General features: G+C 47.5%; 1 protein-coding gene across 1 annotated transcript in view; it reads left to right on the plus strand.

The window, feature by feature from the left end:
- PIGT (phosphatidylinositol glycan anchor biosynthesis class T) overlaps positions 1 to 24,909 on the plus strand; it is a 262,746-nt gene that overhangs the window by 41,978 nt on the left and 195,859 nt on the right. The window lies entirely within an intron of this gene.

Genomic DNA, 24,909 nt, shown 5'->3' on the forward strand with positions numbered 1-24,909 from the left:
AACATCGTGCAAGAATCACACCATAAAGCCCACCTCGTCATCACATATATAATACCACAATTATCGACCAGAATATTCACCCGTTTGCCTCCGACCTACTGCCCGCATCTGAGTCTCCACTTTTAGTGAAGCATTGGGCCTAGAGCAATATCTCCTTCACTGCCCTATCGTCGGTGCGGGTCAATCGCACATGGTGTTCCTCCACCACTTCCCATTCAAGTAGGTCCCTCAGCCACTGTATCACCAGTGGTACCCTAGTGCGCCCTTTAGCTAGGAAAAGTGCCAACTGCGCAGATTTAAATTGAACTTTCCGCCCCTAGGTCTGCTCACCACCCCCAAGAAGCATGCAAGTAGCTTAAGAGAAATCGCCACACCTGTGGCACCCTCTATTTCCGCTGCCACTTCCTCCCCAAAAAGTCTGGACCCCATTTCACTCCTGGACAGGTGCGGGAAGGCAGCCCCACCTCTTTGCAGCGCACACATTTACTCCCTCAAGAGGGGTCAATTTTATTCAGTGTGTACGGTGTTATTGGAGTGTTGTGTATAAAAATTGAAATGAAGGAGCTTAAATCTGTCACTACAAGACACCGTGTGTACCAAGCAAGGCTGCAGCATGGGCCCAGTCAGTGTCCGAAATGGGTGCCCCCAATACACGCTTCCAGGCTGCCTGTGCTGTTTATGGCTGCTTGTCCATATCGCCCCAAAAGGCCCTCAAGAAATGGGTAATCATTTGGCTCCCCACATTATTATCTGTGGCTAGGTGTCCCCTCCAATCCTGTCCCAGAGTAACCGTTTCTCCCAGCTAGGCAGCTCTGACAACTAATGCGCAGCGTGCTGCTGATGTGCTGCATAATAATAAAGCTGAATATCAGGAACTGCCAACCCTCCATCCTCCATGTCCCTCTTTAGAGCTGCCAATGCCACCCGATTTCGTTGTCAGGCCCAAATTAGTGAAAGCAGTGAGCTATCTAATCTGCAAAATAACCTGGCCTAGAGTGGGGAAAAGGGAAATCTGCACCAGATATAGACAATGAAGCAGGAAGACCATTTTCGCTATAGCTTCTCCACCCATTGCAGAAAGTGGGAGTTTATTCAAGAAATCAATCGAAAGCGCAATCCCACCCACGGCTCTGTCCATTTTTTTTAGCTTATGCTCTGCCTCTGTGTGAGTGACCCAAATCCCTAGTCATTGAAATCCGTCCGTCTCCCAACGGAGCCCAACAGGTGACAACTGGTCCAGAGGTCTCCCTACTAATCCTCCCAAGGGGAACAAAAGTGACTTTTGGACATTAACTTTAAGACCGAATGTTAGACCTGGCATAATTGGCGTGAGTCTCCCTTCCATTTTTGACGGATTGCCTCCTCTGTTTTGATATGTTTTTGCTGGATTTATGCTTTGGGCACTGTGCCACTGCTAATCAGTGCCACAGTGCAAGTGCTCCCTGTGTTAAATTGATGTACTAATTGGTTACTCCATGATGGGGTTATTTGATTTACCTGTCAGCCCCTAGTACAGTGCGCCATGTATGCCCAGGGCTTGTAAATCAAATGCTACTGGTGGGCTTGCAGCACTGGTTGAGCCACCCACAGAAGCAGCTTGTAAAGTGTGTCTCAGGCCTGCCATTGCAAGGTTTATGTACAGTCTAGCACTGCCATGTCGACTTGGCCAAGTGCAACCACTTGGAAGGTTCCAAACCTTCCCTTTGCTTCATATTACACACCCCTATGGTAGGCCCTAGGGCAGGGTGCATTATAAGTATAAGGTAGGACATGCTCTGATGTGTGTAGCATGTTCTAATAGTGAATTGCAGCCATTTTCGTTTTTTTCACTAATGAAGGCTACCTGTTCCCAGAGGTTAGAATGGGCAGTTAGATTATTACATTCTTATAATCCTAACTGACTCCGGGAACACGGTAGAAATTCGAATTTAGTATGCCTGAACTCAGAATAATAAAATACATCTTTTTAGTAAAATGTATTTTAATATTCTGTGTTTGCAAATACCACTTTTAGAAAGCAGGTATTTGCTTGCCTAACCATTTGAGCCTGCCTCTGCTGGGTTGTGTATTCCCTGTCTGGGTTTATGAGTGACAGGGCTGGGGGATTCCAGGAGACAGGCTGGGGCAGCCCAGTGGTGAATAGAGAGATCTGCATCTAGATGGGAGGGAGGAGTTGCACCTGGGACCTGAATAGGGCTGGGCCTTCTTTCTACAATGCTGGCTCCATCCCCTGTGGCTTGTCTGATATCTCTGCACTCCATTGTGAAAGGAGAGGAGGAATCATGTCAACAGAGTGCTCCAGAGCTGTATCTTCCCTCCCCTGTGCAGCCTCCACCTCCTGTGGGGCGGCTGATGTCTCTTCCCTGCACAGTGAAAGGAAGAAGAGAGTCATGTAAACGGAGTGCTCAGAAACTGGTTTGGACTAGGCAGAGGCCTCTCTGCCTTCAGAGAACAAAGGAGTTTGGGGTATAAATATTGGGACCCTGATCCCAAGAAATTAGATCACTTCTGGACAAGAAACCTTTCTGCCAAGGAGAAGAACCAAGGAAGCTGCAGGAGTTGTACTGCCCCTCTGCCAGTGTGTTGTTTGCTGTGTTGGCCTGCAGTGGTTGCTTCATTGCCAAGGGAAAGGAGAAGGAACTTTGTAAGGACTTTCATCTTCAGAATATTCTCCAAGGGCTTGAACTGTGCTTGCCTCCTGCTGAAGTCTCAGGGACAAAAGACTTCACCTCCAGCTCCCTCCTGAATTTCCTTGCTGGGAATTCTGACTCCAGTCACTTGTGTGCCACTGGGAGCTGGAAGCTCGACGCTCGACGCATCAAGAAGCGTGTCGCCGCCGCAGCCTAAATCATCGAAACGCCGGAGAAGCGAGCCTTCATCGCATCTCCCTGGAAGTGTGTGTTCATCAAAGCTGCCTGCTGTCGCATCACCGGAGAAGCGTGACACCATCTTGAGAGTCGCCATCGCATCACCAGAGAAGCGTGTCCCTGGGCCTGCCGCAGCTCCAAAGTACAGAGTCGTCGCAAAGCTGCCAGGGCGTCATTGCATTGTCGCCATCGCATCGCAGCATCAAGGGTGCCATCTTCTCGCATTTCAATCGGATCGCAACCGGATCATCGCATCGCATCAAGGTGCCATCTTGCGCTCCGCAACGGGCCCGCAGGCCGAGAATCTACGCATCACCTCCGCACTGGTAAGTCTCACGACGAGTCCCCTACTCTGCGCAAGCATTGAGGAAGGATGCAACTGTTCCCCCGGGTCACGGAACCGACACATCTTCCTTTTTGCGAGCCTTTTGTTCACTTTGCGTTACGCATCCAGGTACTTTGTTGAGAACTTTGTCGCATTTACCAACAACTTGAACTAAGAGACTTTAATCATCTTTTATGTAATGTTAAGTGTAGTATTGTGGATTATTGTTGTTTGTGGTCTTGTGTTTAAGTCTATATAAAGAATACTTATTTTGATAAAAACCTGTGTTGTGTCTATCTGTAGTGTTATCACTGTATTACTGTGTATATTCACAAATGCTTAACACACTGCCTCTGAGATAGGCCTGTCTGCTCGTGCCAAGCTACCAAGGGGGTGAGCAGGGGTTATTAAGGAGTGTAATGCCCTTATCCTGAATTAGATGTAAGGGTCCCTATTTGGGCAAAGGTGAATACCATTGCCGACTAGAGACCCCCAGATCTAACATTGGTGGTCAGCGGTGAGGATTTGGACTTTGCATTTGTGTTTCGTATACAGTGATTTGTGTACACTACTAGTGAGTGCAGACCAAACGCGACCACATACTTTTTTTTTTAGAATCCTTTTTTCTTGGACTGTTTGTTTTTCCTGAAAATTCCCAATTTGTATTCCCATGAGTAAACCAGCATCTGTTGCATCTATGGATCTTGATTTTGAGGAAGAGAGGTTGGAAACCTACACTTTGAAACAGCTCAACTATATCTGCAGGAAATTGAAAGTTGCTACACCAGGCATTTCTAAAAAGAAAGACTACCAAAAGTCGCTGAGGGCCTGGGTAGAAGCAAGACATGTCCCTGATCTTGTGGTGGAGCCCGTTGGGGATACAGATGGGCAAATTGATGGGCAAGAATTTCCAGCCAGGGGAGGGATGCCGTCCCCGCCTGCCAGGAGCATCTCTTCCAAAGACCTGTCCCCCAGACAATTGGAAGACAGGGAGAGAGAAATAGGGCACTGAAGCTGGAGTTGTATAAGCTTAAAATGGAGAGTCAGAGGGAAACAGAGACTGATAGGGTGTCCTTGGAAAGGGAGAGAATGAGAATGGAGCATGAGAGAATGTTGATGGAGTTAGAGATCAAGGGCTTAGAAATCAATCCCTCTGGTGGCAGCGCACCATATGTTCCTTCAGAAGGCAGAGTACATATTCCCAAGGATGTCATCCAAGATTTTCACAAAGGTGAAGATATTGGGCAGTGGTTTGCAGCCTATGAGATAGCAATGTTGGCCCACCGGGTCCCTGAGAAGGACTGGGGTGTGTGGCCGCTTTTTAACTGAAGGTAGGAATACTTTTAGACTTGCCCAGTACTCATAGGATGTCTTATGCCCACATGAAGGAAGCACTGATGACCAGGTATGGGTTAACTCCAGAGCTCTATAGACAGAGGTTCAGGAATTGTAAGAAAATGGAGGGAACCCCTTGGGTAGAATATGCGTCTTTCTGTTGCAGAGCTATGGATGGTTGGGTGAGGGGTAGCAATGTTGATAGTTTTTAAGCGCTCTATGGTCTGATTGCTAGGGAGCACTTGTCTGCTAATTGTTTTCCAGAGCTACACCAGCACCTTATTGAAAGCAAGTTGACTAATCCTAGAATGCTTGGTGAAGAGGCGGACTGCTGGGTCAGTACCAGAGTCCACAAGGGTCTTGTGGGAGTCTCCCCCAAAGGTGGGCAGGGTCCCCAGCAGAAGAGTGGGGGGACAATGGTAAACAGAAGGAGTTCCAAAAAGGTCCCAAAAGTAATTCCCAAGGGAACCAGGGTAAGGGTTCCCAGCCTCCCCCTGAGAAGAAGTCAGGACCCCGACATGTAAACCTGTTCAGAGGGGGCCCGTTACCTGCTTTCAGTGTAAGGAGGTGGGACATCGTTGGTATGATCCCCAGTGTCCTCCGAAAGGACAGTATGTGCCACCCCGTGCACCACCCCGTCAGATGGCCAGTGTTGCCCTGGGTGTGGAGGAAATGCATGCTCAAGGTGGGTGGGGTCCCGTAGAAATGTCCCTTGTCTCATTAGGAGACTTTGAGATGGTCCCTAAAACTCAGCTGCCTGCTAACACTAAGAAATACAGGCAGTGGGTGACCATCAATGGCCAAGTTGTTAACTCGTATCTATTTAGAGTCACTCAAGTTGTTAACTCGTATCTATTTAGACAATTACAACCTTATGCCTCTTGGAACATGCCCCATGGTCTGCGCCGTTTTTGGCTACTTTTAAGGCAGGATCTCCTTCCTTTGAATAAGTTATTGGCCAAATGGTACGGTATTTCCAACATATGCAGTTTTTGTAATAATTCGGTCCAAGATACTGTACATGTTTTGTTTGTTTGCCCTGCCCTAATGGCTTATCGTCGTACGTGGGTGAGACCAGTATGCATACAATTGGGCATTTTATCGGCAAGGTCTCTCATTGATGCTATTTTTTGTCCCCCCAATGAAATCTTTTGTAATAGAATTTTTACATTTTTTAAATGCTTTTTAGAATTGTATTAAATGATTTACATGAAAATTTGTCACACTAGGTTTATAGTAAGCTGGTTTAATATGTTGTTTTATCTTCATACTGCTTTTTTGTCATTTTGTTTTATGTGGATCTCTATGGAGTTCCAAATCATATATTCAATAAAATTGAATTGAATCAATGGCCATAGATTGGAGGCTCCAGAGACACAGGAGCAAGTGTGACAGCTCTCAAGTGTCACTTGGTCTCTGAAGAGCAGTTAGTCCCTCATGCATTCTTCCCAGTTGTTGCCGCTGCCAAGACAGAGAGCTATTGCAAGGTGGCTCAAGTTCCCTTTGAGTGGGGGGGGGTCTCTGGTACTCTTCAAGTAGCTGTGAGGCCATCCATGCCTGTGGATTGTCTTTAGGCAATGATTTAGAAAGCTCCCCTTGGGTTAAGGTGGAGAGGACGACGCATTTAGAGATGTTGGGTCTGCCTGAGTGGGCATGTGTGACCACTCGGTCTATGGCAGCTAAGGGTGTTAGAGAGACCCTGGAGCCTGAAAGTACGGCCCAGGGACCTGCCTTAAAGAGAAGAGGTAGGGGGCACGGGAAACCAGCCCCATTGTTCCCACGGTCCAGGCGGAGGCAGACCTTTAGGGGGATGCCCTGGAACCTACAGGGGAGCAAGTTTCTGAACTGGGGAACCTTCCTTAGCTGACCCATTGGCAGCAAGAAGGGGGCCCCTTCTCGGAGGAATTTTGTGAAGAGCAGCAGAAGTGCCCTTCTCTTGTGGGTTTAAGGCAACAGGCCACAAACCAGGCAGCTGGTGATCAGTCTGGATCACATTGGATATACTGGGAGAATGGTCTCCTGTATAGCGAGCCTAAGGTTGCTGAGCCTGGGTCAGCCCGTGTGCTGGTGGTACCCCAGCGCTTCAGAACCTTCCTACTGGGTTTGGCTCATGATGTTCCTTTAGCTGGTCATCGGGGGCTGAACAAGACTTTTGAAAGGCTTGTCTCCCACTTTTATTAGCCCCAGATGCGGAAGAGTTCAGATACTCATTGTAGGACCTGTCAAGTTTGCCAGGCAAGTGGGAAAAGTGGAAGGAAGCACAAGGCTCCTTTCCAGCCTTTCCCTGTAGTCCGTACCCCCTTTGAACGGGTGGGGATTGACATTGTGGGGCCACTGGACCCCCTAACAGTCATGGGCAACAGGTTTATCCTAGTCTTGGTGGACCATGCTACCCGGTACCCAGAAGCCATTCCGCTCAGGACAGTGACGGCCCCCGTGGTGGGACGTGCACTGATGGCGATCTTCTCCCATGTGGGGTTCCCCAGAGAGGTTGTGTCTGACTGAGGTACAAACTTCATTTCTAAATATATGAAGTCTCTGTGGAAGGAGTGTGGTGAACCTACAAGTTCACCACTCCTTACCACCCACAAGGTAATGGGCTGGTTGACAGATTCAACCGGACCCTTAAAGGCATGATCATGGGTCTTGAATAACCAATGAGGCGTAAGTGGGACGTCCTCTTGCCATGCCTTCTGTTTGCCAACCTTGAGGTGCCACAAAAGTCTCTAGGGTTCAGCCCCTTTGATCTTTTGTATGGTCACCCGGTAAGAGGGCCTTTGAGTTTGGTCAAGGAAGGCTGGGAGCAATCTCCCAGGAAACCTCCCCAGGATGTATATAGCTACATGCTGTCCTTCAGGAACCAAACTCGGCGTTTCAGAGATCTCGCTCAGGCGAATTTGGAAGCCAGCCAGGAGGAAACGAAGCGGTGGTACGATCAGAATGCCCCTCTGATTGAGCTTCAGCCTGGACAGAAAGTTTGGGTCATTGACCCTGTGGAGCCTTGTGCGCTCCAGGACAGGTGGACCGGTCCATATGAGGTGGTGGAGCGCAAGAGTGATGTCACCTATCTGGTGAACTTGCGGACTCCCAGGAACCCCTTGCTGGTCCTGCATGTGAACCGCCTAAAGCCCCACTTAGAAAGGTCCGAAGTGGGCATGCTCCAGGCAACAGATGATGGAATGGAGGAGGAGACTGAGCCTCTTCCTGATCTCCTGTCTGCAACAGAGCAAGATGGGTCAGTGGATGGTGTCAGCCTCTCTGTCACACTGACCCCTGATTAGCAACAAGATTGCCCATAGCAAACTGCGCTCGCTTTCAACAAGCGAGAGCATACAAGATGCTCTCACTTGTTGAAACGAGCACAATTGCTTTGATACAGAGGGGACTGCATTTCAGCAGTTCTCTCTGTATCAAAGCAATGCCGGCTCCCGCAGGAGGTGGGGAGCCAGCAGGAACCTCGGGGCCTTAGTCTCCCCCGAGACCCCTAGTGCACAAAGTAGGTGCTCTGGGTGGCACCAGGTCCCCCAGAAGGTAGGACCCCAGGAGATGGGGTCCATGGGGCCACAATCAACTCAGGGAGAGGGGCCGAGTGACCCCCCCCCCTGTTTTCAAAGAAAAAGAAAGAAAAGTGACGGCCCCTGGGGATCGGATCCACCGGGCCAAAAACGGCCCGAGAGGGGGACCACGCGCCCCCCCCCCCATCCCCTTAATAAACAATATTTTATAAAGACATGATTCAGGGGCCGAAATCAGCCTGAGAGGGGGCCCCCACCCAATTTTCAATTAAACAAAAAAAAAAGAAATAATGGGCAGGCCCCATGGGGAAGGGGTCCCCCGGGCCGAAAATGGCCCAGGTAAGGGTGGCCATGCAGCCCCCCTTACTAAAAATGAAAAAAAAAAGAAAAATCACCTCTCCAGAGGCCCGCCCCCTTTTGCCAGTACTCTGCAAAAACACGCCTCCTGATGCGCTCCTGGTTAGGGGATGAAGTCCCCTTAACTGCTGAGTGCTCTTAGGGGCTAACAAGACATTCTGTTACCTCCAGTACGGCCCACACAGCTGGATTGCTGAGAAGTGGTCAGAGGCCACACCCTGTTCCTCTACCACTCTGGAAACATGCCTCTTGGTGCACTGCTGGTGGGGGGATGACGTCCCCTTGCCTCCTGAGGGTGGACCCCTTGCACTACTTGCCCACAGAAGCAGTTTTCCAAGAGTTTTCAGAGTGGTGAAGAAAGGGGCCTCCTGTACTTGCTATAAAATAACCCCAGTGGTGGGCCAGGTCCCGAGGCCATATGCTACTTATAGGATGGGGGCGCGAGGGTCCTCCCTCCTAGGGATTATTAATGCCCCAGGGACCTCCACCTCCCCGGGGCGCTTCTGATAAAGAATGCAGGCGAGTCCACTGGACCCGCCCGCAGTCCCGGTGACCACCACCTTCCCTGGGCTATTTCTAATTATGGGTGGGGGCCCTCGCGGACTCCCCTGCCCCAGAGACTGCCACCTTGATCTCTGTAAAAATTGCCAGGAAGGTGGAAGTCGTAAATTTACATTGTAAATGGGCATTAGGTTGTAGGGTGCTGCTACAGAAGTCTGAACCATGTTACGAAGGATTATGTATTATAATTTTGTATAAAAAAGAAGGGAAATGAGAGCGAATATAATTAAAATCTGGGAAAACTAAAAGAGGATATGTTTGTGAGTGAACACTATCAGAAGGATGTGTTATTGGTGTTGACTTTAATCATAGATTGGACCCCCGTAGGATAGATTGTTGGTGTAAGGAAATGTTAATATCCTATAATATTGAAGTAGCCAAATTCCCTAGTGGAGAGATCTCGCCCCAAGATGTGGCTTTTCCCAGTTAATGGGCTTATTGGGTATGGTATGTATAAATGGGAGAATGCAGACGGATTGGCCAGCAAGGCGTACTTTTGTGAATGGCCAGCAACTTTGCCCGATAGATTATGTGTTTACCCATGCCTGGAGCTTTGGCCTAATTAAACACCTCAGGGTAGCAAAAAATCGAGGCAGCGATCATTACCCACTGAGGACAGAGTTACATATAACAAGGGTCAAAATTAGAGAGACAACACTTCAGATACACGCGGAATACCAAAAACGGCTGACAACCTGTATTTCGGAAGAACATATAGAAAAGTTAAGGGGTATCCAGCAGACTATTCCCTTAGAAGAAATTTCAACTAAAAATGGCAGTGCCTGGTTTGAAAATACAATAAGTAAGTTGGTGGAAAGCCTATGGGTAAAATTTAAAGGAAGTAAACCGGGGTTAGGAAGTAAAAGATCCTGCAAAAATGAGTGTCCCTGGTTCGACGAGGAATGCCATATATTCAAGGCACTTATCAGGCAAAGCGAGAGAAGATTGAGGGCAAGGTATAATGTGGAAACATCATTGACCCTTCAGAAACTAAGGATAAAATATAAATCGTTAGTTAGGAATAAAAAAAGAATTTATAAAGATAGTTGCTGGGCAAATATGTTGGCTGTAATTGAATCTAAAGATGTGAAAGGATTTTTGCTGTAATTGAATGTAAAGATGTGAAAGGGTTTTGGAAGCTGGTCCAAGAGCGTGCCGGAAGGAAGATAGGATTCCTAGGTTGTATGGGCCCTGAAGACGATTGGGTGGGCTACCTTGGAGAAATTTATGGGAAATGGCCAATACAAGACAAGGCAAGTGAGTACCAGTGAGGGATGATCTAAAAGAATATTTTAGCTCCAGCAACATTATGAAAATTATAACAAGTCTGAACCTTACTCGTGCCAGAGTCCCTGATAATCTGCCAGCAGTGTTAATAAAAACAAGACCCGAGGGGTGGGCAGAGTTTTTCGCAAAGATGTTTCAGGAGATCCTAAAGTCAGGGATTGGTCCAGAAAACCGGAGAGGCGCCATCATATTATCAATCCATAAGAAGGGTGACTTAAAAGTGCCAATGAACTTCAGGTTAATAAATCTCCTGGATATAGGGGAAAAGTTATTTGAGAAAGTAGTATTGGGAATGCTCAGGGACTGGGCTGAAGAAAATCAGATTGTACCCCCTGAACAGGGGGTTTTAAATTGGGACATTCTACGGTCGACCACTGCTTTACTCTCTGGTCCATTGCGCAGAAGTCGATTGAGCAGAGGGGAAGTTTGTTCTGCTGCTTCGTGGACTTCCGCGCAGCCTTTGATCTATTGGACCGGGAGCAGCTGTGGGAGACTTTAATGGGATATGGTATCCCAAAGGATTTGTTAGGACTGATACAAATTCTCCTTACAAGCAACTGGGCCCTGATAATTTTAGATACAGAAGGAAGCCTATCCCAAAAAATTGAGATCGGAAATGGGCTGCGGCAGGGGTGCGTATTGGCCCCTCTGCTGTTCTCCCTGTTCTTAGCATATTTGCCGTCAATTTTAGGTAATGTAAATGGGGCAAGCCCGAAACAAGATGCAAAGCATATTGCATGCCTATTATATGCGGACGACCTAGTAATTATGGATCTAACTGAAATTGGCCTGCAAAGGAAGCTAAGTAGGTTCAATGATTACTGTTGTTTGAAAAAACTTGTCGTCAACATGGACAAGACAAAGATACTAGGATTTGGCAGAAAGAAAATTGGGGTTACTTGATTTCAGGGTGCTGAGAAGCTGGAAAAGGTTGTAGAATATAGGTATCTGGGAATGTGGTTTGAAAAAAAACTGAAATGGCACACACACCTAGATGCACTAAAACGGAGATCATCAGCATCAGTCAGCGGATGGAAAAAATGTAATACGGCTTATTGCGCGATGTCCGATAGACCGGTTTTTAAAGCTTACTCAGCTATGGTACCCCCTCAGTTTTTGCATGGTGCCGAATTACTTTACCTGAGTGGCAAATATGGTTGGGATGCTGAGGAGGGTGAAACTTTGAAAAATGTATTCTCATTACCTAAGCCGGCAATGGTTTAGGCAGTGAGGCTTGAATTGGGAATTACCTCATGGGGCATTCTAGCTTGTATGGCCTTACTTCGTTTCTGGCAGCGTTTAGGATCAGGGGAGGTTTTTTAAACTATCACAATGGTGCAAAAACGAAATTGAGAAGAGTGAATTAAATTGGGCAAAAAAGAAAAGTGCAACTATCACAAAGGCATGTTGTCTGATGAATGTTAAATTGTGCCCAAAGACTTACCTGATGAAAATGGACACGAGGGAACTTAGGGTGCATGGGAAAGAAATTTCGCGGGCACAGGATCAAGACTATCTCTTGAATAAAATGTCAGTAAATTTTATGGCTACCGAGTGGAAAAATGAACAATGCTTTACTTATATCGATAGGTTACCCGACTGGCATTTACGAAGAGAAATATTTAGAATAAGAATTGGGGTGAACCCCTGTTATGTAAATAATGGGGTGAAAGGCTCTATGATAAACAATAAAGGAAAATGCACCTGCACTTTAGGCACTTCATGTGACATTTTACATATATTAATGGGCTATTAGAAGCTTTTAGATATTCGAATGCTGTTTTTACAACCGATTTTTAAGAAATATGATATAAAAGATAGGGCCCAGGCAGTAACCCTTGTAACAGAATTGAGCCATTTAGATATAGCGGTTGCTATTGGGAAATTCATGCAAAGGGTTAAAGTATTTTAAATGGTTTTAGAAATGAAATGTAATACTATCTGATGCATACGGTTATGGGCGAAGCTGAAAGGGAAGCTGAGAGTATTATATGATTTTTGATGCTTTTTTAATGATGTGAGATTTTAGATGTATTTTTTTATTTTATTTTATTAAACTTTTTCCTAGAGGTTTCAACAGAGCAGCATACAGCATATATCTTCATTGGCAATGCGAGTGTCACATACAGTAGAAATATGCATAAAACAGGAGGATGCAAAAGCCGCGACAAGCCTCTCAATGAGTATTCAAACAGATGCATTAAGCACATGAACATCCCAACTCCCACCCACCCCTCCCGCCTGCCCCCAGAGAAAACATCCACCAGGCGTTGAAAATACTGCGAAGCCCCACACACAGAGTATTCTACTAGGATAGGTGCTGCATAAGGGCTAGTTGTAAAATAGGTAACATCATCATAATAATACCATAACACAGCGTTTGGGGTTTAGGAGTGACACACTTCCCAGTCAGTGACCGTTTTATAAGAGTGTCCACAGCAGTACCATGCTTGAAATTGCACCCTTCAGAGCATATCAGGGTGTGCCAGCATATATGCCGTAATAGGGCTCTAAAAGTCGATAGGGCAAGAGACATCAGGTAACTCCTCCTCGTAGGCCTGCAACAGGCCCCTACAATAGGCCAGATCCTTAAACCACAGCTTTATAGTAGGGGCAGACCTCGATCCCCATCTCCTCACCACCACCTGCGTTGCCATCAAAGTGGAGACCGCCATAAGGCGTCTGTTGGCAGGTTTCAGCCGGTTCACATACCCTAAAAGGCACAGCTCAGGCGAATAGGTAACCAGCTCAAGCACCACCTCCGACAGAATTTGAGCCACTTCCGTCCAAAATGCAAAAACTTCCCCACATAACCAGGCAACATGATAGAAATCGGCATCACCAGCCCCAGCACCACACCGCACACACCTTGCCGAGTCCCTCAGGCCATACCTATGGAGTTGCAGAGGCGAGTAATATATTTGATGCAGAAATTTGAAGTGAATGATCCTGAGGTTGCAATTGGCCGTAAGTCGGCCCATGAGTTGACAGCAGGCCGACCATACCTCCATCGAAATCGGATTATTTATCGCTGATTGCCAGCGTTGACACGACTGGTGATCCTCAAACTCCTGCTCCTGCTGAGAAGTATAGTAGAGTCTTGTAATAAGACCCCTACGGCTCGCCCCGGTAAGCATTCCTTGTCATGCCCGAAGAGTCATCGGCTCCTCCGGAAAGTTCAGATATGCAGTCAGTACGGCTTGCCGTACCCTGACGTACATGAAGCAAAACATAAAGGACCGAGTAGCGTCATTCTGGGCCTCAACAAGGGTTTTGAATCTTCCCCCTGTGTATAGATCCCCCAGCGGGACAATATTCGCATCCGCAAGCTCCTTCAATGCAGCCGGTTCCAGAGCAGCTGAAATACCCAGATGTGAAGCTATGGGCAATAGAGGAGCATATAAGTACGGGATCTGAGTTCTAGCAGCCAGAGCTTTCCACGCCCAAGATGTGCACAATGGGGGGTTCATTTCCTGCCTAGGCCCACCTGAGCCGCCAGAGAGAACCATAGCCTGTACCTGAAGGGGAAGGACCGCGTCCGCCTCAATGGCTACATGGGGCTGGAAACGCTGCGGGAAAATGCCAGTAATGGGCAAAGTGTGCTTGTGCCCAGATGTAATACAAGCGAAGATCTGGTGCTTCGAAGCCGCCTCGATCAAAAGGTTGCACTAGGAGATCCCATCGGCATAGCGATTTTTTTATCCCCCTCAGACAAATGTAAGCAGCGCCGACTGCAGCATTTGGAAGAAGGACATATTCAGTTTAATCGCGATGTTAATAAAAAGGTACAGCATCTTGGGCAGGAACACCATTTTTACAACTGCAATCCTATCTGCCAACAACAAGGGGAGACATGCCCAACGTTCCGCCTGATCCGTTACGCGCATAACGGCGCGCCCATAATTCTCGGCGATCACTACAGCAGGATCCCTATGAATCATCACCCCCAAATATTTTACAGGCTTAGAAGTCCAGATCAGCGGAAAGCCCAGGTCAACCTCCCTCGTGCCCTCCGTAATTGGGAAGACAACGGATTTGGACCAATTGATGCCCAAACCAGAAAACCTCTCAAATTGGACATATTCCCTCAACAATGGCGAAAGATAGACCCGAACGTAGAGCAGCATGTCGTCCGCATATAGCGAGACAATGAGCGAGCCCTGTCGAAACCGTAAAGCCGCAGCGGAGTGTTTTTGGCGAAGCTTGCAAGCCAGGGGTTCGATTACCAAGGAAAAGAGTATAGGCGACAGAGGGCACCCCTGCCGCGTGCCTCTTTCTATAGAGAAAAAGGAGGAGACCCTGCCATTGACTCTCACTCTGGCGACAGGCCTGTTATAAAGAACCCGGATCCACTGCACGAAGAAGGGGTGGAAACCCATTCTGCTGAGAACCTAGGACCAATGGACAGAATCGAACGCCTTTGCAGCGTCGAGAAGCACCGCAACGGCTTGGAAGTCAGATTTGTAGTAATGCAACGTGGAGAATAAGGTGCAGAGATTGTGCGTGGTGGATCTCTCCATCATGAAACCAGACTGATCCGGTAGGACCAGCAAGGGCAACAGGGGTTTAAGTCTGATGGCAATCATTTTTGCCAAAAGTTTTGTATCAATATTGATAATGGAAAGTGGCCTGTATGACCCACACTGGTTAGGGGGCTTGTCAGGCTTCAGAAGGGTGATCAGCAAGGCTTCCCGAAGCGACGGTGGCAAGGTCCCGCTATTATAGGCCTCTCCGTAGACCTCTAGCAACCGTGGGGCTAAAGCTAGCAAATGTCTTATAGAATTCACTCGGCAGGCCATCCGGCTCATCGGCTTTACATGTAGGAAGAGCCATTATAGCGTCCCGCACGTCCTTCTCGCCAAACGGTTTCACCAAATATTCACGGTGTGTTTGAGATAGCCAGCCCAATGCCACATCGTCCAAATAGTCATGCGTCTCCGCAGCTGAAGGGGAGTCTCTGGCAGCATAGAGGTCTTTATAAAATTTCAGCACGACGTCGCAGAGCTCCTCCGTCGAGTGGCGGGCTTCGCCTGTGTCATCAATGAGTTCATTTTTGGGCTCCTGACTCCGGGGTTCGCTAAGTTTCTGGGCGAGAAGGTGGCTAGGCTGCCCACCCTTCCCATAATACGTGCTATCCTACGGCGAGAGCAATGTCGTAGCTCCTGGTCCACAGTGTTGGTGACGGTCGCATATCTGTGCCAGCTTAACTGCAGTGGATCATCATCAAAGGCGCGTTCCAGGACAGTGATGTCTGCAGCCAGCTTCCGTATCCGGCGCCTAATATCCCGTAAAACCCCCGCCTGCGCACCTATGCATGATCCCCTAATGGTAACCTTGAAGGCCTCCCATAGGACCCCCGCACTGTACACCGTGCCTTCAGTTTCCCTTAAACAATTCTCGATCGCTCCTCAATAGTTTGCTTGAACACTGGGTCCTTAAGCTCCGATGACTGGAGCCGCCAAGCAGACTGTGATACACAATAAAGTCCCCAACCCAAATAATTTCAGCAGGCAGAAACAGCAGAATCCTGCGCCACACAACCGAAAAGAACGCCGGGTCATCCACATTCGGCCCATAAATGTTCACCAAGAGCACACTCTCTCCACCCAACCTACCATGCAACATCACAAACCTACCATTATCATCTGCGTCTACTTTAATTACGGTGAAGGGAACGCCTTTCTTCACCAAAGTGAGAACCCCTCTTGAATACGAGGAAGACACTCTCACACCAGCCCAGCGTGCCCCAACGTTCCGCACTGAGGCAGCCGTTAAACGCGTTTCCTGTAGGAAAGCGACACTCACTCCCATACGATCCAAGCCTGAAACACCATCCTGATCTTCCGTGGGAACTTCAATCCACGGACATTCCAAGTAGCCAACTTAATAGTGCTACCCATTACCTGGTGGCAGGGAAAGCAAACAGTAAACATTGTATTCATAGCATTGTGACCACAAGCCGCAACAAATATTGCACAACATAGCAGTACGCCTGGTAGAGAACAAAGAACTCCCGCCCAACCCCAGTCCCGGCCTAACCCACCCACCGCCCACTTCAGCGCCCCAATCATGCCAAAACCATTCCAGCACCCAACCTAACCCCCCCAACAACAACAAAGATCAACATTTGGGGTACACCCATATGAGGGGGCGCCGATGCTCAGTTCTCCCGCATAGCAGGAGTTGACCGAGCGGGCGATGTGTAAACATCCCAGCTCTACCTGACAAATCATGTGCACTCTAGCGTGGTAGTATGAGCCAATGGAAACTAGATCAGAGGTAAGGCCCCTGGCCTCGGGGACAATAAAAAGAGTGTATAATCTGTGGGCTAACAACAAACTGAAACCCTACATAAGCAACTGACACCCCAAGAGTCAGCGGAAGGCAGATAGTTAGGCCGCGCCCCTAGCGGCATGGCATCGGGCGAGCAGTACCTCCCCAGCGTTCCCCTGCATGTGAAGACCTTCCTAGCAACAGCATTACTATGGGGGGGTGATTCCTATCATATCTCAATGGCGTGGAGTTACATACAAATACAGACTGAATACCTCAGATGGAAGCCACAATACTCCCAAGGTCGGAGCCTTCAATACTCAGCGTCCTCCTGCCCCTCCCTCTCTGGCGCCTCAGTAGAGTCTTGCTTCCTACGTTTCAGTTTTTTTGCATAATCCATTGCAGCCTTTGGAGAAGTGAATATTTTGTTGTCAGCCGCAGCACCCATGCGAAGGCTGGCTGGATATAACATAGCATATGGGCCCTCCTCAGCGCGCAGAAACTGCTTCACCATGCCAAACTCCCTCCTTGCGGCCTCAACGGCGACCATGAAATCCGGAAAAATAGCAAGTGAGTTCCCTTGGTGTTCAATCTTCCCTTTCTCACGTGCCAGGCGCAGAATAGTGTCCCTGTCCCTATAGTTCAAGACCCTAGCTATAATGGGTCGGGGAGGGGCCCCAGGGACCGGGCGAGCAGCCAACGAACGATGGGCATGTTCCACAACGAACAAATTAGATAACTGTTCCGTGCCAAAGATGTTTGTGATAAGGCGCTCCATGTAAGACTCCATTCTTCCCACATTCGTGGACTCCGCCAGCCCCGTAACGCGAATGTTGTTTAGTCGGGACCACGCCCCCAAGTCCTCGTTTTTCGCTTTTATAAGAGAAAGGATCTTTTCCATATTCAGCGCCTTATCCGTGACCGTGGACAGCCCATCCTCTGCAGCCGAGACCCTCTGCTCCACTTTCCCCATGCACGCGTTTTGTTTTTCTAGCTGCGAGGACATGCGATCCAGTCTGTGGTTTACAGCCGCCATGGCACCTTCTATCGACTGCAGAGTCCGCTGCATGGTCACCAATGTGGCCTCTAGCGTGGGAGGCCCATCAGCTGCTGCATCTGCCTCCGAATCAGAAGCGGCCTTCTGTGGAGTCTTTGGGGCCCGCCGTGACTCAAAGGAGAGCTTGGATTGATTCTTATCTGTCCGGCCCATGCTCACAGGCCGCAACGCAGCAACCAACACAGGCAGTGCACAGGTACCAGTAATCTGAAAGTTCGTGAGTCTCCCCAAGACCACACTTTGTCCCACCGGAGAAGGGGAAACAGTGCAGTCCCCCACGTGACCTCAGCAGTCACACAGCTCCCGCAGATATCTTCCAATTGTAGGCTAATCGCAACAGACCCTCAAGCACTCAGATAATCCTCCAAGCTAGACCTTCAAGTATTTCAGCCAGGGCTCCAGTTCGTGACTAGTTATGTGGCAAAGTATGAGAGAGAGACCACAGTACAGGAATGTCACAATTGGCCCAAGGCAGCGCGGGCTTCACATAAAACCAGAGCCACAAAAAAGATGACTGGCTGCCAGGAGAGTAAAGAAACAGCTTCCAGTCATGCAGGCGTAGCCCCACGTCCCGGCGTCCTGCTACCAATGCCTCCGATTTCAAAGCTAGCGCCCACCGTGCCTGAACACACTAGGCCCAGTAAAGCTACACAGCTTCAGTTACATTGCTGGCAAGTGCTCAGCAGCTCCCAGCACTTCATGTCGAGGGGGGGTCCCCACCGTCCGCCGGTCCCGCGGTATTACGGGCTCCACTCCGGTGCCGATTGCAGCCCGCACCAGACACAACGAGCCGGGCACAGCCCCCATTCCCGGCCCGATCCCACCTCCGCAGCCTGGGTCGGTAGACTGGTCGGCCCACTCACCACATCTGGCGCCGACGGGCGCCATTGCCTGGGAAATAAGGGACCGCCACTCTACCGCCTCAGGTCCTCACCAGCCGCCGCAGGCCTCATCAGCAGCACTGCCCCGCAGCTCACGGGCCTCTCCGCATACCACCTCCGGAACATGGGGACTCGAATCACGTCTCCCACAGTGGCCGCTGTGTGTCCGCTGAGATCCCCGCAGGCGCAGCACCCTCCGATAGCGGGAGGAACTGCGCCAACAGGGCGTAAATTACAGGCAGCTTCACAGCGCAGCGCCCCGCAGGGGTTCAGCGGCCGCCATTTGTAGGCCCCACCGTGAGGTAAACAAGTCGTATCAGGGCAGAGCAGAGGGCAGGTTGGAGGCACCGCAAATTATCCCAGCCGGCTCAGGAGCAAAGCAGCAAGGCACACCAGGTTTTTACGGGCCTCAGGAGCCCGGGATGCAGCAGATATTAGTCGGATATTGACACTGCCATGCAGAGCCTCACAGCAGCATCTTGCTGTGCGCCCTCTAGCACCCCCCCATTTTAGATGTATTTTTGATGTATTTGTGAAAATGTTTGAGGATCTTTGGTTCAAATAAACGCGAATAAAACTTCAAAAACTTCAAAAACTTGACTGAACTGCCACCTTCCCTCGGCTCATTAAATCAATATGGGGGGCCTCGCAGACCTCCCGGGGACCGCCAACTTCCCGGGGCTAAATAAAATTAATTGGGGGGGGGCTCCTCCAACCTGGGGCTAACAAAATATATGTGGGGATCTCGTGGAGCCGGCCCTGGGGACCGCCACCTCCCCAGGACTTATTAAATCAATATCGGGGTCTTCGTGGACCCCCCCTGCCCCGGGGACTGCCACCCCCCCAGGGCCAAATATATTTGTGTGGGGGTGGGGGGGGGGTCTCTTGGATCCCCCCGGCCTGGGACCACCACCTCTCTGCAGCAAATGGTATAATATGTGGGGGGCAGCGTGGCCCCCCTCCAGGAGCCCTAGATGGCCTTGGGGACTGTGCAAACATTGAAGCAACATTCAAGAACTTCGTAGATAAATGACACACCATTGACTTCAGATATAAGTGCAGGAGGCTATAACAAAGACCCTATTCCCTTTCCGGTATGTTGCTCATGCAAATTAGTTTAGGTACAGGACCACATTGGGGAAGGTATACATTACCAAGCAAGAATCAAACCTTCTAGGGTGGAAGCATCCGAGAGACCTGGGAATCAAACTGGATCCGAATGCTGAAGAGCAGGTCTATTTGGTCGACGGGTATATTACGGGAATGAGCATATGCAATACATTTCCTAAAGCTTTCACTAACAAATTAGGGACAATAATTTATTCAAAAAGTCAGACTTTAGCCAGGTGCCAAACCTGTGTTACATAAAGTTCACCCTATACCTTTGCTTATGAGGGAACCACTTTTAAAAGAATTGGAGAGACTGGAGGCCTCAGATGTGATTGAGAAAATCGAGTGTGCAGAGTGGTTGCCTCCAAAGAAGGGGGGAGAAGTATCCGCATATGTGTGGATCTTAGAGACCTAAACGCCAATATTTGGATTGACAGACACCCCCTGCCGAACATTAATGAGATGTTGAGTGTCGTACAAGGTACTAGTTACTACAGTGTGTTGGATATTTTATCCGCTTACCACCATGTAGCTCTCCACCCTGAATCAAAAGCTTTGACATCATTCATAACCCCCTTTGGCGCACACCAATTCTGCACTATGTCATTTGGATTGGCATCTGCTGCTGCTGTGTTCCAAGGGTGATGCAACACCCTTTTACAGGGCACTGAAAAAGTTCTTTGTTTTCAGGATGACATTGTGGTGTACAGTAGATCTAAAGAGGAACATAACAATTCACTGGGAGAAGTTCTACATAAGCTTGAGTAAGCATGGTTTACCATCAAAATGGATAAATGTACAATTGGTGTAAAATCAGTTGAGTACCTGGGGCGCACATAACCTCAGAAGATGGTATTAAACCAAAAATCTGTTTGGTTGACTCAGTTAAATTAGCACCTGCCCCTACTAACAAAGACAAACTCAAGTCGCTCCTAGGTTTTGTGGAATACATGGCCAAATGCGGAAAGAATTTTGCTGAACAGTTCCACTCCCCTGGAGTTCTACTTAAAGAAAATGTCTCATTTCAGTGGACAGAACAGTGCCAAACCAATTTCAATCTGATAAAAAAAGCCATTATCAGTGCACTATTTTTGGCCATGTTTGTCACGAAGGCAAACACCATACTAGCTACTGACGCCAGCATAAAAGGTTTGGGTGTGTCCCATAGACCTATAACAGGAGGTAAAGAGAGGATAATTACCTGTGCTTCTAGAACACTCAAGGAAGCTGAATACAATTACTGAACAATAGAAAAAGATGCTTTTGCATGTTACCCGGCCATAAACCATTTCAAGTTTTACTTGTAGGATATACGATTTGTTTTAAGAACAGACCATAAGCCCCCCATTCTAATGTTTTCCACTGAAAGCATGAAAGAAAACACACCCCACATTTCAAAATGGGTTTTGGGTTTACAAAGGTACAGTTTCAGCATGGTGTATGTCCCAGGTACAAGAAAACAAGTAGCAGACTGCTTATCCCATTTCCCTGTTGAGAGGATAGAACCTCTGGAAAAGCCCACTGGAGAGTCTGTACTGTCCATAGGGATTCCAGCCATTTATAAGGAGGAATGTGAACAATCTGACAGTGATGATGAGATTCTTATTACAGTCAAATAAAATATCACTAAGGGATGGCCGAGGAAATGTAGCGAGTTGCCCGAGAACCTCCAGCCCTATTGAAATGTGAGGAATGAATTATCCATTATTGATAACAAAATCATGAGGTCCAACAAAATTGTACCCCCTTGTAAAGTCTGTGACCGCATAATTGAAATTGCCCTTGAGGGACATTTAGGGAAGATTATGACTAAGAGCAAGATTCAAAATGACTGTTGGTTCCCATATATGGACTCATTGGTGGAAAAAAGAGGTGAAAGATTGTCAAGCGTGCTGCGCTAGTGATAAAACCATAATCACTCGCAAGATCCCTCTTCTTCCTGTTGAGGTTCCAAACAAACCATGGGACAAGTTAGGTCTGGACGTAATAAGACCTATGAATTTGCATAATGTGTTTAATGGATACATGTTTGTGATGGTGGATTACCACTCGCATTGGATCACTACCAAATTTGCGGGTAATATTAATACATCCACATTAATTGAATTTTCTGATACTTTCTCTACAGAGGGTTTACCTAGCACATCAGAACTCCCCTTTACTTCCTGAATGCTAATGGTCTAGTAAAAAGGGCAACCAGAATGATTAAAGAGACCATGTAGTTGGCCCAAACCGCATGTGAACCAGTTGGCGAGGCAGTTAGGAAAATGATATGTACATACCCCACCACTCCCAGTGCTGTGTTTGATATATCCCCTTTTGTATCCCTTAACGGGTGGAACACTAGTTCTAAGCTGATGCCTAAGTAGTTTAATGTTGGAATTCCTATCTGTACTGATAGAGAGATTGCCAAAGAGAAAGTAAAGCTCAATCAAAAACAATATAAAAGGTGATTCAACAATAAATGGGGACCGATCAAACGTGACTGGAAGGAAGGGCAATGGGTAGTGGTTAAACGTCCCCACAACACTCAAAACAAGTTCACATCATCCTCCAAACCAGAGAGAATCAAACAGGTTAAACATAACGTTGTGATACTGGAGAATGGTTGTACCTGGAGTAGGGATCATTTAGCTTGTTACCTTGCATCCCTCATTCCTGAAAAGGCTATCCCAGTGGATACTGATAAAACGTTTCCCGTAACACAAAGAAATAAAGAATTCAGAATTTGATGACCCTTATGTTGGCAATCTTACTACAAAATGGATTAATGTCATACTTGCATATATTCCTGGTGTCTGTTCTGTCCATTTAACTTAAAGAGCACCCTTTCAGTGTTGTGTTATGTAGCTGTATATATTTAGCTACACTTTGTAACACCTTTAGTTTTGTTAATTAATCTAAAAGAAACCTTCCTCTTTAAAGGTTAATTGTATCTTAACCTTTTCAGTTGCATATGTATATATATATTTTGTAGCTCTATTAAAAAAATGGAGATGTGTTGTAATGAACTAATGGTATATTCCTTCTTTTCCCCGTGTTCATCCTTTCTCCTTTGTACGTGCCTGTTGGATTTAGAGTGTTGTAAATGGAGCTCATATTAGAACGTTGACAGAGTGGCAGTTTGTGAGCTCTAAGAGGACTGTACACAATAAAGACTTTCCCTTACCTCTATTGAATTGCACTGTCTTCAGTAAGCCTACGAAATGAACTATACCAGCTTTGTAATAGAAGTAGGAGACGTCCTGGAAAAAAGAGTACCTTTGACTCCGCACTCTCTTAGGACACAAGAGAAAGGTAAGTTAAAGAAGGGAGAGAAGGCCTCCGATAGAGGAATCAAACTTGATAATGGGATAATGAAGAAAGAGTTGTGAGTGTTGGAGTTCTAGATTCTAGTCACACTGACTGAGAAGGTGTAGATCTGTTAAGAATGAGTTGCCATTCGAGACAATACAAGAGATTGGACTAATATTTTGAGGTCTTGTTCTCTCAATGACCTGACTGATTTCTCCAAGCATTGGGGTAGCTTTTCATATATCCCTGAGTACCGTTAATGTTAATAAGGGTAAATGTGCATGGAAGTAGACTTGGGACCGTTCAAAAGCACTCACTATCTACTAACCCCTTCATAGGGATCCTCTTGATACCCAGGTCACATATATGTGGATGTTCCCAGGTTTCTGATTTTCAAAGATGTACCCTGATGATGCTTACAGTGGTGGATTCTCCTTTATCGCGTCGTGGATAGAGTCAGCCACATGACCTCACTTGGCACACTTGAAGCACTAAGGTCCTAGAGGGACTATAACTGTACACACAGAATGCTCTAGAGAACCCACCTCTTGGCCTTCTGCTATGCCACGGTCTTATTTTCTACCACAGGTCATACCTTGACGTCTCCTACAAAGGAGCCAGCTGTGGATGTTGTGGTTACTGGAGTTATTGCTAGATTTATTTGATAACCTATTTAGCAAGCATTAGCTATGTTCACATTGTCGGGTATAGTAGGATTCAGGTGTTGACAACCCCATCTTTGCATCAAGGGAGAAAATGCTTCCGTATGAGGTTCTAGAATAATTTAGTCATGCTGATCTCCTCTGTATTGCTATTTATCTGTGCCCACTTTTCAACAGCATCTCTGGACTTGTAAAGCAGCTGTTGCGGAGTGTCGTTTGTATCCTCTGAATTGTTGTAGATGAGTTTCTTCATTAAAACCCAGCCTTCCCACAACTGCCTTGTTGATATCATTATTGGAGGTGGCACCATCTGGGTTTACAGCCTGGTAGGCTTTATGCAAGTCACCTATGAGAGTGGGTGCAGTGCAGTATGCCCATGTGTATGGAGGCCAGGCTTTATTTCTCACCACTGGAACAAACGCTGTTTAAAAAACCCCCCAAAAAACATAGTCATGGTGGTGTACCTTGGAAACCCGGTGAATGGCTGTTTGGTTTTACTCGATTAGAAGCTATCACATCTATAAGTTGGACTAATGCCTCATAGTGAGTTTCGTGCACTGACAACTGTCTTTCTCCCTCCAGTTGGATGGCCTACTCACTACTGTTTGCCCGTTTGCTTTTACATAAGATTTTTATGGTTGGAATGGATTCAAAGGTTTCACTTCTGACACCATTTACAGAGAGTCAATGGCATGTGCTCCCTGACAAGCACAAGTAGCAGGTCACACACCTATTTTATTCTCCTTGGGTACACAGGTAATCTTCAGAACATTACTTCATGTCATAGTAAGTATTTTTCTTTCAGTCTTTTCCCTTTCCATAAATTGACCAATCAGGGGTCATTCATGGATCAGCACCAATCAGGATTGTGCTGCCATAAATTATTCGATTAAAGCTAGGCAGACACCTATACAGAGTCAGAAAGGGAAATCGGCCTTTGTCGCACCTGTCCAGCTCCTCCTCTTCAACTCCTTGTAGAAGGTTGCTTAAATTGCTAAACCAGATTCTCAGCCCTGCCTCTTGATTCATTTGTATGTTCTCTGTTCTTCCTTATTCGTTTAGGGGTGGTGTCCTTGCCTTCATCTGATTGGTGGACGGTGGGGTAGAGGAAAAAGAGCCCTGCCTCCTCTTTCTTCTCTTCATTCTGCTCAGACTGCTTTACATGGTGTCTAGTGTGCCAAGCTACGGTGATCCATCCATTGATTATTGTGTTTCAGGAAAACTGCTTTTGCACCCTAATTCGACTGCTTCACCTGCTGCAGGAGTCACTGTAGTGATGGATGCAATCCCACATAGTGGTGGAGGTTTGTCTTGGGCCCATGAATTTACTTCGCCTGCAGTGCCACAGTTAAGCTGTAACTCCCCATATCATCCATAAATGTAGC

The sequence above is a fragment of the Lissotriton vulgaris genome, chromosome 7, assembly GCF_964263255.1.
Source record: "Lissotriton vulgaris chromosome 7, aLisVul1.2, whole genome shotgun sequence".
NCBI classification, from domain to species: Eukaryota; Metazoa; Chordata; class Amphibia; order Caudata; family Salamandridae; genus Lissotriton; species Lissotriton vulgaris.